The sequence below is a fragment of the Tasmannia lanceolata genome, unplaced genomic scaffold (assembly GCF_043159265.1).
Source record: "Tasmannia lanceolata isolate RefF3 unplaced genomic scaffold, GAP_Taslan_0.1 ptg000037l, whole genome shotgun sequence".
Taxonomy (NCBI): domain Eukaryota; kingdom Viridiplantae; phylum Streptophyta; class Magnoliopsida; order Canellales; family Winteraceae; genus Tasmannia; species Tasmannia lanceolata.
Genome location: NW_027518714.1, coordinates 51,731,613 through 51,748,031, shown reverse-complemented (window position 1 = coordinate 51,748,031; position 16,419 = coordinate 51,731,613). Strand labels below are relative to the sequence as shown.

At 37.4% G+C, this 16,419-nt stretch overlaps 1 protein-coding gene across 4 annotated transcripts in view; it reads left to right on the top strand.

Annotated features, from left to right (window-relative positions):
- Window positions 1–7,394: 7,394 nt before the first annotated feature.
- Window positions 7,395–16,419, top strand: part of LOC143860782 (uncharacterized) — a 35,391-nt gene continuing 26,366 nt past the window's right edge. For 2 of the 4 annotated variants that reach the window (XM_077371597.1, XM_077371596.1), the window contains exons 1-2: window positions 7,397–7,779; window positions 7,884–7,950. The gene's annotated coding sequence lies outside the window, so the exon portion shown is untranslated. Of the gene's footprint in view, window positions 7,780–7,883; window positions 7,951–16,419 lie in introns of all 4 variants that reach the window. The other 2 variants (XM_077371599.1, XM_077371598.1) reach the window with 2 other exon arrangements.

Below are 16,419 nucleotides of genomic sequence, written 5' to 3'. Positions count from 1 at the left end.
CTACAGATTTTGACAGTCTTAATGAGCTGCATGGGAAGTCATGGAGAAAGAGAAAGCATTATAAAAAAAGAACAAGCTGGAGCTTCTCCATGAAAAGGTTTTATTCTTCCCTTCTAAATTTTTGCTTCTGGTTTACGGCCTCCATATCAAAATGGAAATGAATATCAAGCCTTTATATGACAAACCCAAATGAGAAAAATGAAATATCATTCATCAGAGTGTTCAGTCATGAAGTCTTGGTCCTCATTATGGTCTTTTCTTATACTAACAACCACAACCCACCTTCCCACCCAATGTGAGAATGGGGATGAAAACCAAGAACCGGAGAGCAACAAAAGAGCCTCTTCTATTGGAAAGATCTTCAGATATGATTTCTGTAAATTGATCGCCTTTTCTCTTAATTACTGTTGCTATTACATCAAGATTGCATCAATTTTCTCGGTTTTATTTCCGTTTCATTGAAGTAATGGAATTTTAAGAACACAAGCTGAAAAGAAATCAACTTTTTTAATTTTAAGGTGCTTTTGATCTATTCATGTAGTGTGAGGTATTTTTGTACTACTTTTTGTCGGGCTTGCTTATTATCAGTGTGTAGAGCAACAAGGCCATTAGTATGTCGTGTACAACAGATTCTTTTTTTTTGTTGAAAAGTATGTGTAGAACAGATTGAAACATCAACATCTGCACAAATTGAAATGTAGGGAAATATTGTATTGTTATAAAGTACCATGCACCATATTACTTATGGTGTATTTGCAGAGGGTTATATTGTAACGCGGGAGGCGGGCGAAGAGGCGCAGCGGAAGCCTCGGAACTAGTAAAACCAAAACTTTCTGCCTGTTTCCCGCGATCCCACGGACCTAGTTACTAGATGCTATTAGTGAGGAACAAAAATTCAGAAGTATAAAAATACTTTACAAAGGTTTTGTGATTGCCCAACCGACAATCTCTGCAAGATTCACTCCTCGCTTGGTCGGCTCGCCCTTCTCAAAGGTGCGGACTCCGAAAATTGAAGTGGCGGCTTTCCGGTCTTTGCTCGGACTTAAGGAGGGCTGGAGAACTCTTCTCCAACACTTTTAAAATTTTATTTCAGCAAGTATTACTGTATTAGTGTTGGAAATTGTTGGCTGAGAGATGAGACAAAAGGAACACTTCCTTTGTCCTTAGTGCTTTGCTTATTTTACTAATCCAAGTAAGACAAAACAAGGGATGGAAAGAGATATTGCAAGATAGAGAAGTGCTATGGACGTTCCAAAGGGCTGGAAAAAATTGTCTCAACATCCAATGTCTCCTCTATGTATATATGATTGCTTGCTTTGCAATTTTGGCATGCTTGCCAATTTCAAACGAGCTTGGCAATTTTGCAAATCCACTTGCCAAAAAGAAATGTGCTGATTTTAGAAAAATCAATGCAAGCTTCATGGCCTTCTTAAATCAAAAGATTTCTGGGATTTACTTACTAAAGTTGAAATCGTTTGATACTGGCAAGTCAAACCAAGCAAGATGTCTTTCCAAAGCAAAACAGTTTTGTTTTAAGCAATTCCCTTTGCAAGCCAATGTTTCCAAAAAGTCTTTTATTTTGGAAATCAAATCCAATCTCTCTCTTTATATAAGTGACCTTGCTCGGATTTAATTACTAAAATTGGATTCTTTTGATTTAGAAAGTGAAAGCAAGCGCAAGCCATTGTTCTTGGCAACTCTTTTGCAAGAAATAGTTTTTCAAAAGGAAAACTCTTCCATGATGGAAATTAAATCCAATATCTCTCACACATATTCTCAAATATTCTGTAATATTCTCAGCCAATAGGATTTCAGCATTATCCAAATAAATTAATAAATCCCATTTATTAATATTTTGCACTTGTGTGTGCGCGCACCATATGATTTGGTGCTCCTCCTCCCTATATCTCATATAGGCGAGATCGTATCCGTCCGTTCAAAAGATAAAATCCAGATCCCGGATCATCCAATGATCCTTATGGGACAAGCAAGTAATGAGTGGGATCGACGCAGTGATCCGACGGTCTATCCTGCGAAAGCCATAATGGGCCCCACGGCGACTATGCCATGTAGTCCAACCACGATGGCACTTAGGTAAGTGGCCCCCACCAGGACATTACCCTGAAGATGACCGTCAGATCATCTAATACCCCTAATCGTATCATAGACGTATGTCCTACCTCCATTCCTCATTTACTGAGTTGGGCCCTACGGGGGTGGACACTCAGTACCCCCTGGGCTCACCTAATGGTATACCTTCCAGTCTAGTAGCTCGGGCCCGCAAATGCATTTTCAAATTCTTCCGAAAATATATCTTATATAATTTGAAAACATTTTGACAAACTATTTATCAAATCACCTGGCCAGGTATTTTCAGAGGCATAAGCTAAGACTGAAACTGTAAATGACTTTCCTCTAATTAAAGAGGTGGAGGATTCCCTATTGGGCATCATTATTGACCTCGAGGGTCACCCTATGACCTAGCACTATCCGTAAGCAATCCCTAATTAGGAAGGATACTCCCATCGACATTATACAAGAGAAAAAGATAAAGAGATGGCAGGTAAGAGATGAAATGAGGGTTCATAGTGAGCCTATCAAGGACCCAATTACTTCTGAAAAGTGAAAACTGCTTCCCTTGCCATCCACAATGAAATAAAAAAAATAGATAGCAGGATAAGAGTGCTTTCAGAAATGCTGGAGTCTACACAAGTAACTGGATAATAAGTGAGCAGTCTATTTAAACCTACTTCCAAATTAGATATAATAAGAAACAAGAAATGGTTAACTATTCCTTTTTAACTAGATCCCTGGCAGCCTGGCTAGACACGATCAATTAAAATCTATTAGCATAGTCATTTGGACATTACTGCAGAATTTAATACGAGGCACTTACGATTCCTTTTAGTGTCCTTGGCAGCATCAAGAAGGTGGCCATTTCTGGGCCAAGCTCAGGATTGAATCTGACTCCATGATCACAATCAAGGTAATCTCGGATATCTACAAGGGTGAATCGTACACACTTGGTGGTACGCATATAGAGCAGCTAACTATATCTCCAAATCTGACTGCCCTTGCAAAGGAGAGTCCATACCTTCTCTCTCAATTCCTTCTCCACTCTCTAAGATACTAAATTTTGACTCCTTCGGAGCTCCATATAGAAGAATGTAATATCTTTTCTAATATCAATATTCTGGTAGGGGTCCTGCGAAACCCCAATTTGGCCATCACACACACACACACACACAAAACACCAGATTATTACCCAACACCTAGGAATTAACCTATTTTGTGTATCTTAATTGTAAATCAGTGTGAAAAACGAACCAAGAACCTTAGCATCAGCAATTTATTTTTCCGACGATGTGAGGATTAGAAAAAACAAAACAAGAAGCCAAAGGCTATGGAACGAAGACGGTGAGCAGAGATACAAACACTGCCAAAAAATGATAGGGATGCTAAAAATTACAAAATTGCAAATCCATGCCACACCATCAAACTGGGACTCGCTTATCAGTAATCCCTTTATTAGCAATATTGATTTTAGTTTTGGTGAATATGTATAATTCTTTTGTCTTCAGTAAAAATGCTTAAGAATTATTGCATTAGCTCAATTCATTTTTTTGAAATATCATATCACTAGTTCATGATTCAGAACACTTATATAAGGTTTTAATCACTTTGAACATAGAACTAAATTGTTCATGAGTATTAAGCAAGCCCATCCATAGAGGACTCGCTTAGTCCAAGTAGCACTCCCCTCATTTTTTTTTAAGACTTGCCCAGTCTTTTGGTATCTCTCAAATCATAAAGTCTTTTCATTGCAAGGGCAGTGAAAGAATCATCTAGAATCCAACCCTTTTAAAGAGACAAGCTATGTCTCGCGCAGAAATGTCATACACTCTTTAGAGACAAGCTTTGTCTCATTAGTGAGTTCACCCTTAGGAGACATGCCATGTCTCGTCAGTAGCTCTCTTGGAGCCCACCTCTGTGTCTAGAAGACTTGCATAGTCTCACTAGCACCCTCCTTTAGCTCATTTTCTTTTAGAAGACATGCTTTGTCTCATTAGCACCTCCTTCTTAGAATCCTATTTTCAGAGTCAGTCCTTAGCCTAGGAGTCTGTCCTTAGCTAGAGAGTCAGTCTTTCTTTCAGGAGTCGGTCCTATCATCATAGGGGTTAGAATTCTCTCCAACCCTTCATCAAATCGTGTGTTTTTCTATCCACTCTTGCAAGGTATAGGATGCTGTCCAACCCTTGCAGAGTTGTTATTCTGTTCATTTCCCGCAAAGCATAGGATGCTGTCCAACCTTTGTGGGATATCAGGAGTCGGTCCTCCTCTTATGATGATATGATTCTGTCCTCTTGTGTCAAAAACCATCAAAAACATCTGAAAAAAATCAAAAATCTCAAAAATCTTGAGTCCCTAGGAGTAGTTAGGAATTCTGTTCTGAACTACGTTGGCTTGATCCCTTTCCATAGGGTACGTAGTGCAGCTTGGGATCCACATCCTAAGTCCAGCCAAGCCTTTAAAAATAAACTCATTTCAAACTTTCCAAAAAAACAAAACTTCTTCAAAACTTTTTCAAAAAAGATCTTCCCTAAGAGTTAGGAGTCTGTCCTAGTTTGTTTGGGGTGTTTTAGAGTTATGAGTCTGTCCTGATTTGTATTGATATGGTGTGTCCTGTCGTGTGAGTGTCCCTAGAGTTAGGAGGCCTCAAGTTGATCGGTTAGACATCTAGTCGAACCGATGGCTAGACTAGGAAGCATATAGTCAGCCCATGGTTTTCCTTAGGTTGCACAGCCTAGTTACACATAGGATGTAGGGCCCACCTGCATTAGCTTAAGGCTAATCAACTTGCATTAGTTTGGGCATATAGAGAGTCCTAAAAATTACAATTCACAAGAACTTAAGTGATCGTACAAAAAAAAGCTTTAAAAAAATCAGTCGAGTCTAGTGGATCGAGTCTAGGATAGCGGTTCTAGATGGTTAGGCATAGTAGTTTAGAATAGGGCATCGAACTACGTTGACTCTGATTCTTCCCGAGGCCGGGATACGTAGAGCAGCTGGGATGGACGGCCATCTTGGTCCGAGTCAAGTCGCATTAGAGTTATGATTTGTCTTGTCCTGTCATATATAGGATTAATTTGTGTTTTATGTTTTGATGTGTTTTCTTACTTTCTTGTATTGATACTATACCTTTATTTGTAGCTTGCATGTGTATGTCCACCATAACTTAGACACCAATTAAGTTTGACATTCATAACCTAGCTACTTTTAGGTGACACTTATTTTATTTCTTTTTAAGTGTGTTCATTAATCATCTCCGAGACATGCATGATTAGGTAGACGTCTTCTCGGAGATATTAGTTCCCATTTCATATGACTTTCGCCCAAAACTCTTAAAAATCAATAATAAATGGCATAAGAGACCAGGTGCTTGCACTTGGGCGGATGAGGTGCTCTTTAGACCTTCCGAATTCGTAACCAGGCACGAACCTTATTTTATATCTCTGGTTATCTGTTGCAACAGAGCATAGTATGGGATCCTTGGCCCATTTCCTTGGATGACGACTCTTCTTTATTTAAGGTACGCCTCGAATCTGGGCTAGTCCCCGAATCGAGAGGTATCTCACCTTATATCGCCACTCATGCTGTGAGAGGCACTTCTTTCGAGAGTTCCTTGGTAGAGCTCTCCATTCACGTGGATGATCCTGAGACACTTAACGTGGGGGCACGTCCCTCACCGCCTCTCTCGAATCGGGGTCCACAGGTAGCAATAATTATATCAATATAATAGTCGAGAAACAAAGAAAGCAGACAAGATGGCCTAATACAAAACATACACAAAAGCAGTAAATATAACTAAGGTTATACATAATACATACACCACATTTCACATGAAATTCATATAAATATCATTATGAAAAGGTATATACCCACACTTCACAAACATATTTCTAGATGTTTTTCTATTTTTATGTTCCTGATTTTTTGTTTTTTGAATGGTTCTGATTTTTTTTTTTAAATTTAAAAATAAAATATTCATGAGGCTTGGGCCTCTCCTTTTAGAGGTTTGAATGGTTCACCTTGCAATTCAGCGTAAAAAAATGTGCTTGAATTAGAAATCTCCGTAGTCGTAAGATTTGCCCACTTTGTCATGCTTTCCATTTTCTTCAAATCTGCCTTGACATCTTCCCTTATAACCAAAACTCCCAATTTCCTAACATCATACTTGAATTGTACAATGGATGTACATGCATGTAATGGGTGTGCGACAAAGTGCCCCCTTGATATTTGATCCAATGTCAGCTGTCATTGGATCAATTATTAAGGGGGTGCCTTGATTACATACAAAGTTGATAATTAAGGGCAATGATAAAAAAAGGGCAATGATATTTTCACCCCTCTACATTACGCATGCGCCCCCCTTTTAACGTGATTTGACGTCAAAAAGCGTTGAAGTTGCCCACTTTTTACGTCAAATCACGTTATAAGGGGAGTGTACACGTAATGCGTGGGGAGTGAGAATATCATCTGCCTGAAAAAACTGAGACCCTTTAGGATGGTTGATATAGAAGTTTCATTGGGAACTAAAATATCCTGTGTAACATGAGAAGATTTTGTATGTGTGACATAAGAAGATTTCCTCGAATCCAAGTGTACCAGAAAAACTGAACAAACAAAATCCAAAGAATTAGTCTGGATATGTCATGCTAAAGTATCAAGATCGAGGATGAAATGTCAAAATTGATTAATCAGTCAGACTTTTAAGTTCATTCCCTCTGATAGGAGCTTGTGAATCAAACAAAGATGCCCTTAATCACTTTGCAAAAACATATGAAACCCCACCCCAGTAGCCCTTAATCACTTTGCAAAAACATATGAAACCCCACCCCAGTAGCAGTGAAGGTTCATTGCTCCAAAGTCATCCATTCAAATATTGAGAAAGGTTTGAGATGTAAAATAAAAGGGAAACATCACTGACATAAGCCATTCAAAATGCTTTCCCTTTCGGCCTAATTCCGTTGTAATGGAGGTTGGACCGTTGGACCACCTCTATTGGACCACCGGTCTAAACCATTCATTTGTTTGGCGTCAATGTAAATAGGCTATGTCCCAAAAATCATCTCTATTGGATGATCCTAGCCCTCCAATCTGTTGAAGGGGGATGCCATATTTTAATTCTCTACCAATAGAAAGGGTTAGGATCTGATTTTTGGGGCAAGGCCTATTTACATTCTGGCCCAACAAATGAACGGTTTGGATCTTCAAAAATCCAAACAGGGAAAATGATATATTCGTCCCTTTTCTTTCATGGGCCACCCTTTTTATTTTAAAAAGAGTAGTCATATAACTCATAAGCATAGCTTATAAGATGGTGGATTGGTCGTATGTTTTTGGGCTGGTATTGCAATTTTTTTCCAAAAGCAACGACTATTTGGCAAATATGGAATTCTCAAGGACTATATACCAATAATTTAGCTTCAGAGGGAGTTAATCGGCAAAAAGACTTTCACGGGCACGCTTCGGAGGCAGTTATCGGCAAAAAAAGACTCTCCTTATTCTCGAAACCCTAGATTTCTGAAAAATCTTGAGAATTAATAATCCGGCGTTTGGCTCGATTATTCGAATGGTCGGATCGTGGTAAACTATTTCCGTGGATTTTTTTTTGTTTCTTGTAATCGATGGGAAAAGGAAACGAGGTGTTGGCAATGGAAATCGATGGGGAGAGATTTGATTCTTCAGAGCAGATCAAACCGAAGTTCTCAATCAATGGTTTTTCTCTTGAATTATACTTATTATTCTCTTCGATTTTATCTTTGTACTGTTTTTTTTTTTATTGGATTGCATCTTTGATTTCATTTTGTGGTGAATTTTAGTGTTGCAGCTTCTGAAATCTGCACAGATGCAGCACGGATTACGGCACCGGGATTACACTCGCTATAGGTATGTTTGATTATTGATGGGTTTAGGGTTTTGGCAATGGAAATCATATGAGATGCAAAAATCCAGGCCTAAGTTGCTTTTAGGGTTTGTTACCATTAAAAAAAGAAGAAGAAGAAGAAGTTGATTTTAGGGTTTTGTACTTTATCTTCATTTTTATTCAAATTTTCTGCTGTAAATTGTAGTTTTATCCAATGCTTGTTTTCCTTTCACATTTGCAATGTTTCATTGTGAATAATTTGTTGGTGATCATTAAAATTTCAACCTCAAGCAATGTAGATAATAGCTCTCCACATGCAAGATCAATAAATAAATAATAGAAAAATCTAAATCACCTTTAAAAGTATTTTAGCTTTTTGTGCAGTTTAAAATAAATATATTAAAAGAACAGCAATACGATTAAGGTTACAAAGTTCATGGCTGGCATCTGAAGCCAAGAAACTAACTACTGATAAAAAATGTCAAGATTTACATGTAACACTAACTGACTAAATATTTTCCATCTCCCTGAACTTGTTTGAGTCTTTGAGAAACAACAAGGAGGTCGAGAGACCCTCTTTAACCAATTAACTACTGTCTAGGAATCACCTTCAATTCATGCTTGGGACAGTCAATTTCTGCGAGTAACTTTCATCCTCTCTGCATTGCAAAGAGTTTCATCTCAAACCTACATATGCCAAAATTATGATACTACTGGGATCTCTAAAGCTAGCTCATCCAGACTCTATATTGTTGTTTCTATGTACTTTGCTTTTTTCATCAAATGTTGTGCTTAAACCATACACTAGGAGGCTTAATCCATACATCAAGAATTAAAATGGTTTTCTTTTGAGATTTCAACATTCATTTTCTTCATTAAACGCTTAGATTAAAAGAATATCTATAAATGACTCCATAATTCCTGTCCTTCCATATAATCCAAACAATTGATGTGAAGAGGATTTTCTATAGCCAATTCATCCTTTTATTACCTATAGGATGATGCCACCAAATCCATTATTCACTTCATCACTTGTACATCTAACACTACATAAATAAGCAGATGAATGGAATAAAACTAAAAAGAATATCTAGGCCCCCATGTCGTTAATTTGGGTCTGACTTGCATTGGATGTCTTCTTAGGTATAATGGGAAAGAGGTTAAACAGATTTTTTCAGGGCCCTAGTAAAGGGGAGGGCTCTAATGAGGTGGAGATTCAGACATTTCTTAGTGGATTCCATCTCCTGGATCAGACTCAATTTGTCCTTCTCATTATTGAGGGAGACTTTCTTAGTGGATTCCATCTCTTGAATCAGACTTAACTTGACCATCTCATTTTTGAGGGAGACTCATGTCATTAGGTGGGTGAGAACTGAGATTATATTTTCTATCCATGGGTTTTTGTGGTTTCTTTAAAGGAAATTCTTGATATGATCAATGGTCACACCATAGAGATCCGACACGTCTGATGCATCCTATTAGCGATGCCGGTCTTCTTCTTGATCAAGAGTCAACAGAGTTGTGATTGTGACGTTTGACATTTCCATATCTGGGGATCTTTGTTGTGCATTTTATTTGTTTTTTTTCTTGTTGCTTTCTTTTCACTCTGTTGCTTTAGACCTTCCTGGTCTTAGTGTTCGTTTTTCTAATTCGGTTTAATATTGTTACCATTAAAAAAAGTCTCTGCTATCTTCCTGACAGAGTTAATGCTTTATGTTGGTCAGTGTGCCTGTATGAAATCCTTATCGTTGACCACTTTCAGAACCTGCAAATGATCACAATTAATCACTGTACATTGTGTTCGAGTGATGTGGATATATGGATCACCTCTTCTTGCTTTGCGCTTTTGCTTTGTGGGATTTAGTATTTTTTATTTAGTTTGTTTGGAGTGGGTTGGATTCTTCCGGAACATATTTCTAATCTGTTTGAGTCTTGGGCTCTTACTTCATGGCATGTCAAAGCTAAAGTTCTATGGAGCTTATGCCTTTGTGCCCCGCTCTTATAATTTGTAATATCCTTCCTTCATCAATTGATTTCCTATTAGAACTTTACGGTGAATGGCTAATCATAAGAAAGCGATAGCTACAAGAGATGGATGGGGATTCTAGAATTATACTGTGAAGGAATAGTCATCATCAAAGGTATCACTTTTAACCTATGATACCAGGATCCTTAAAAATTGGGGGGGGGGGGGGGGGGGGGAGCACCTGGCTCAACATGCTACGATAAGGATAAGGGTGTGGTATACGTGTCAGATACGTTTGATTCATATCCTCCTCATGTTTCTATTTTGCTTTTGCCACTATTGTTTATGTGCTGGTCTTTGATATACAAACAAAATAAAGATGACCTTATTAGAATAAATCCTCTTTTTCTTTTTATATTCCTCATCATTAAAAAAAAATTCCTCATCATGAAGGAAATGTGAATCCTAGGCTTTAAATGCTCCTTTATTTTTTTATATTTTACATGATAAAGACAGTGGGAGTCCTACGCTTGAGAGAGAGGTCTCTAGGGAATGAGTTGCTGATTTGTTGTCGGAGAGATGTGTGTGCGTTTCAAAATTCAAACCACATTTGGTTTGGACCATTTTAACATTTTCTTTAAGGATTTTTAACCACTTCCCCACTCACATATAGTATCCTGTCGTATCCAATCCTAAGATTTTGGAACTTGGCGTATCCTGCACCAGATCCTTGTAGTCTCGGATATTCGCTTGTCACATTGAGTGGCTCTTTCCTATTTTACAACAGAAGGAAAACTGTCTGACTGCTTTACCTTTGATCGTCTGTGGTCATCTTGTGATATTTATACTCCAAAATGCTTTGAGAGATTTTTTTAATAACATCTAATTAAAAAACTTTAACAGCCAATTCTTGACCCAAATAAGCAACCATTTTTTTTTTTTGAGAATGACCCAAATAAGCTATGATATCCATAAAATATCCTAAAAACCATATTTAGCAAAATGGCCCGGACAACTACTTTATAAGCCAAAATGTAATAACTTGTATATACCATCATTCTACTAGAAAAGACCTATAAGTCCATTGTTTGTGCTGGTTAGAGTCAAAACATCTTAAAATTGTCTTTTTAATAAGATCTAATTTAAAAACTGTAACAACCAACCATATCCATAAATTATCCTAAAAACCATATTTAACAAAATAGCCTGGACAACTATTTTATAAACCAAAAAGTAATAACTTGTATATACCATCATTCTACTAGACGAGACCTATAAGCACATTGTTTGTGCTGGTTAGAGTCAAAACATCTTAAATTTGTCTCTAAGTACCCTTCTTTTTTTGGAAAGATAACAATCAGGATGTATCTCTACATCATTGGTGCTTCTTGGGATATGTTTAAAGGAGTGCGCCGACTCTCTACTAAGATCATCTATCAATTTAATATAATGATTGTACCTTTCAAAAGGAAAAATGAAAATGAAAACCCTCTCTACTAAGATTATCGATTTCTAAGGCCACTTTAGTTAGCTCCCACGGAGTCCAGACTTGATCTCGCAGCCTAAACAATTGCATTAGTAGAATATCTGAGTTTTTTTTTCGATTGGTTCCTCTTTATCTATTAGTTTGTGATTATGATACACTGAGCTTTTATTAAAGGCACATGAATGAGCATATTTGGGTTATTGGTCAACAATACATAGTGATATACTTCCCATGGGCTTTCGGTAATTATTCAAAGAAAACCATGTACATATAGACCCATGTGCAGGATGGGATGGGAATAGGTTGCATCTTTGGCTCCTATGCTTTCCCCTTTCTATCCTTAACACATCGCATTTGTTTCAAATTGACATATACCTTTTTTCATCTATTCCTTAGCAAGGTTCTTGATGATGAAAAGATAAGGCAAGAGATACACTTATAGGAAGATAAGCCTTTTTGATTAGACAAGGGTAGGGAACCTTAGTTGCTATGTTGCATGGATTCTTTGCCCCCCCTATGCCGAATCTGTGTCGACACGTCTCTGCATCCGAATCGGACATGGATTCACGTGGGACACACCCGGATTCTTATCGCAGCCGTGTCCCGCACGAATCTTCTTTTCTTCGGGCGAATCTGATTCATCGTTGTCTCTTTTGTAATGCGAATCCTGTATATTTTCCCTTTAAATGTATTTTCTTAACTTTTTTTATATGAAAGCACAACCCGTACACTTTTAATAAAAACCATAGCGCCTCGACCCTCGAACATCGACCCCCTTCCTCCTTCAACTCTCTTAATACAAAACTCCCCTCAACCCTCTACCCCTCTACCCTCAAAATTTTCATGAATATATATGCAGTCACACACACACACACACACATTTTTCATGAATCCGAATTCACTTTTGGGGCTTTGCCGAATCCGACACCTCAAATCTGTGTCGGATCCCTACACGCGAATCTGTATCCATGCAACACTGCTTAGTTGTATTTTTTTTTTTGAATAGTATGTGAAATGTGGTGTATACCGAATAATCAGACATACATGACAACACATATCACTAAGTGTTCGATTGTATTAAACCATTATGGATCCTTATCTTGCTTATGTGATGATTTCTAAATGTGTGTTCGTGCTTATTCTAGCATTTCCTGAAGTTTCATCTTAAAATTCTATCATTTGAATATATTTCCATGTGTTTCCATGATTTTACAGGATTTCCGCCAAAATTTCCAACTGAAACTGAAAACGTTTCTGTTTTCGTGGTGACTGAAATTGAAACCGAAACCGAAGTTTAAAACCCATAGCCCAAGTAGTCTCTCATAACAATTCAAAACACAATCCTAGTTTTTGTTGTTTTTATTTCTCTTCTAGTTCTGTAAGGGGGACTCCCTCAGTCTTCTTTAATATATCATATTATCATATTACCATTCAAAAAAAAAACAATTCAAAACACAAGACAAATGGCAAACCGAATGATATCGAAGATTTAATAAGAAGATAGATAAAATAAAAAATAAAATAGGTGTGACAAAGGGATTTTCATTCAGCATTGCAATGGGGTGCTCATTCTCCATCGACTTTTTCAAACAATAGACCTTAATAAGAGATATCATTCAGATGCAACGGTTTCTCATTCCATCGAATGGTTGCAAATATTTTTTCTCCAAAACCTAGACCCCCAATGAACAATCCTCTCCAAATCTCAAACGAGAGGCTTGTTGATAATATAGGTATTATAAACCTCATCCCACCCATCTAAACTTATACATATTGAGTAGCTTAAAGTTGAGATGGAAAAAGAAATGAAGTTTTACATTTATGGTCACTGCCTCCTCCAGCCAGTGTCACGAGGTGTACTTCTCAAAGAAGTTATGCCTTTGAGTGTATGACTCAAGGCATCAACGGCAAGGATTTAAATGTCGTTTTCGGCCACAACCGAACTGAAAATTTTCGATTTAGGCCGAAATTTCGGCTGAAATCATGTAAAATTCGAAAAAACAATTTTGGCAGTTTACAACAATTCTGTGCAAATCTTAAAATTTCGGTGGAAATCTTGTAAAATTCGATGGGAATCTTGTAAATTTTGGCGGAGTTTTGGATTTTGGTGTAATTTCGCCGTAATTTTGGATTTATGTACTTTCGGCGTTGGTCCCGGATGAAATCTGTTATTTCGGCCTAAGTTTAAAACCATGATCAACGGAAGGCATATTTATTGAAAACACTATTCTTGCGAGCAATCAAACTTCAAAAAGAGGGGAGATAGTTAAGAAGCTACATGGGGACAATAACAAGGCTTACCAAAATGGAAGGAGAACGTACTCGCAAATGCGCTTCCACAACAAACTAAGGAACCAAGAACTATCCTTGCTATTTCACAACCACATGTGAACCGATGGAGAAGAACAAGAAAAGTTTACAAAGGATGGTTCCAGAAACTCCTAAGTCAAGCACTAAAAGAAAAATCTGATGGAGAAGAACAAAAAGAGTTCACAAAGGATGGCTCCGGAAACTCCTAATTCGAGCACTAAAAGGAAATCACACGGATAATCATGACTTTACACCGTAGGATAGTGTTGTTTTACAAAGTGTATATGGCCTATTCGCAATTTAGCACCTACTTCAGTCTTCAAAAAAACTGTTTATGAAGTTGCATTTGACAACAGTTGTTAACATGGACTCTTTAATAACCTAAAAGAGATTTTGCCTTAATTGTATCGGAGATGTATGAAAAGGTATATATACATACATTGAAAGGTAACAATAATTATATCAATATAATAGTCGAGAAACAAAGAAAGCAGACAAGATGGCCTAATACAAAACATACACAAAAGCAGTAAATATAACTAAGGTTATACATAATACATACACTACATTTCATATGAAATTCATATAAATATCATTATGAAAAGGTATATACACCACACTTCACAAACATATTTCTAGATGTTTTTCTATTGCGGGGTTGTATCTGTCTTTCTTGCCTTGTATGTGTGTCTTTGTACTTGAAGGGGGACCTTCTCAGTCTTCTTTTAATGAATTTTGTTACCATTCAAAAAAAAAATAAAAATCCCAATTCATTGGGCCTTTCGATACAATCAAATAGATTGCCACAGTGGTACCATATTCTAGGAGCCCAAACTATGTGATTGAATAAATCCTCCTCTATCTGTTGCTGGTTGAGGACTCCTTCTCCTTCCTCTTCTTCAAACTCCGATTCGTATTTTTCGTATAGAAATCTCTGATCAACGATAGAACAAGATCCATTTTGCATCATGTCTAGCGGATTCCACCTACTAAAATAAGAATCCCAAAAGGCTAAACTTCCTAATTCTAAATAACATTGAAAAGAAAAGCCTAAAACTAAATAACATGGAAAATAAATGCCTAGAAATCCTAATGGGCAAATATGCCACTTATTGGCCTACGATCTGCGTCACCTTTTGCCGTCGTTTTTTTGTTGTTATGGTGTTATAGCGTTATATTGTGTTTTAATTATCCTTTGGCGGGTCACTTTATTGTCTCTTCCTTTTTTTGTTGTTCTTATTGCTAAAGGGTTCACCCTTACTGTTCAAAGGAAAGAGAAACAAAAAGATGCAGTTTCCTCAATGGAACTTGGATGGGAGATGGTGACCAAGGTTTTAAATTTCGGTTTCGGTACCGATTTCGGACCCCATCGAAATCCGAAATTTCGTAACATTTTTTAAAGAAAAAATAAAAAATGGCCTTTAATCGAAATTTCGAACCGAAATTTTGGACCGAAATTAATTCGCGAAATTTCGATTTTGGTCCCCACCGAAATCCAAAATTTCAAAATTTCGGATTTCGGTCGAAATTTAAAACCATGATGGTGACAGACTGCCCCCTAACAGCAGTGTTTTCAGGAATAGCGCCAACTAGACAGTTCCACTTTCACTATGTTGGATTGGAAAGCAGATCCCGTCTTTTTTACTCAAAATGATGGAAAAGCCAGGGAACTGTTTGAACTGTTCCCAACTCGTAATCGAACCAGTGTGAACCAGCTTTAGGGCCACTGTGAACCGAATACCTGCTTCACCACTTTGGCCTCTGGTTTAGTTTTTAAACTTTGCTTTAAGAGTCATTCATTGTTTTCATTAAGGTTATATAGGTTATTTTATTCTCCCTCATATACTTTGACAACTAAAAGCATAGACTTCCCTTTCTTTGCCACCTAGAAAACCTTAACTATCTCTCTCTTTCTAATCCACCAAAAACAATTGGTTGGAAAACCCTAACTCATTGTCTCGATTTAATCCTTCAATCACCAATATCTACATTCCCATATTAAAAACTCTAAAAAACCGACCCTAATGAATCCCAAAACCCGATCTTCCTTTCATGAAGTCTCCAATCGCCACAACCCTTCTTATTTCATAAGCCTCCAAACCCACAATCTTCTGCCTGCGTAACTCAAAACCCCTCAACCTTTCCTTCATCAATGCTAAACCCAACCCATCCCCTCTTCAACCTAAAAACCTACTTCTAATCACTTAATGACCCGAATCCATCTCTTGGATATTTTCTCACTTTTTTCCTCATCCATTTGAGCAATATCTTTCCATCCGACCATCCAGCTACCAAGAGGCCTTTTTGTGTGTCTATGTGTTGTGTTTTTTTTGTTGTTGGGGAGGGCGCGGGGAGGGGTGTTAACAAAATTATAACAAACCCCAAATCAATCATTAATAATTCCACAAAGAGGAATGCCAGTAATGAGTCAGGCTTTTAGAGACCCTTTCAACAGCTTCCACTATGCTTTTATTGACTATGAACTCGGGACTACAAAATTTTCTGTCACAGATACGATTGTTATGTTCTAACTATATTATCCAACAAAGAGGGGAATAACAATTTCCAATATACAGAGTCTATTAAGGTGATTTGGTCAAGTTCTAGCATGATAAGTGGTGTCCGCCCCTTCCACTAAAGGAGGTTTTTCCAGAGCTGTATATCTTGGCTATAGTGTTAGTCAGAAATTTCCGATTTACGGAATTTTTGATAAAATATTATTTTTTTTTA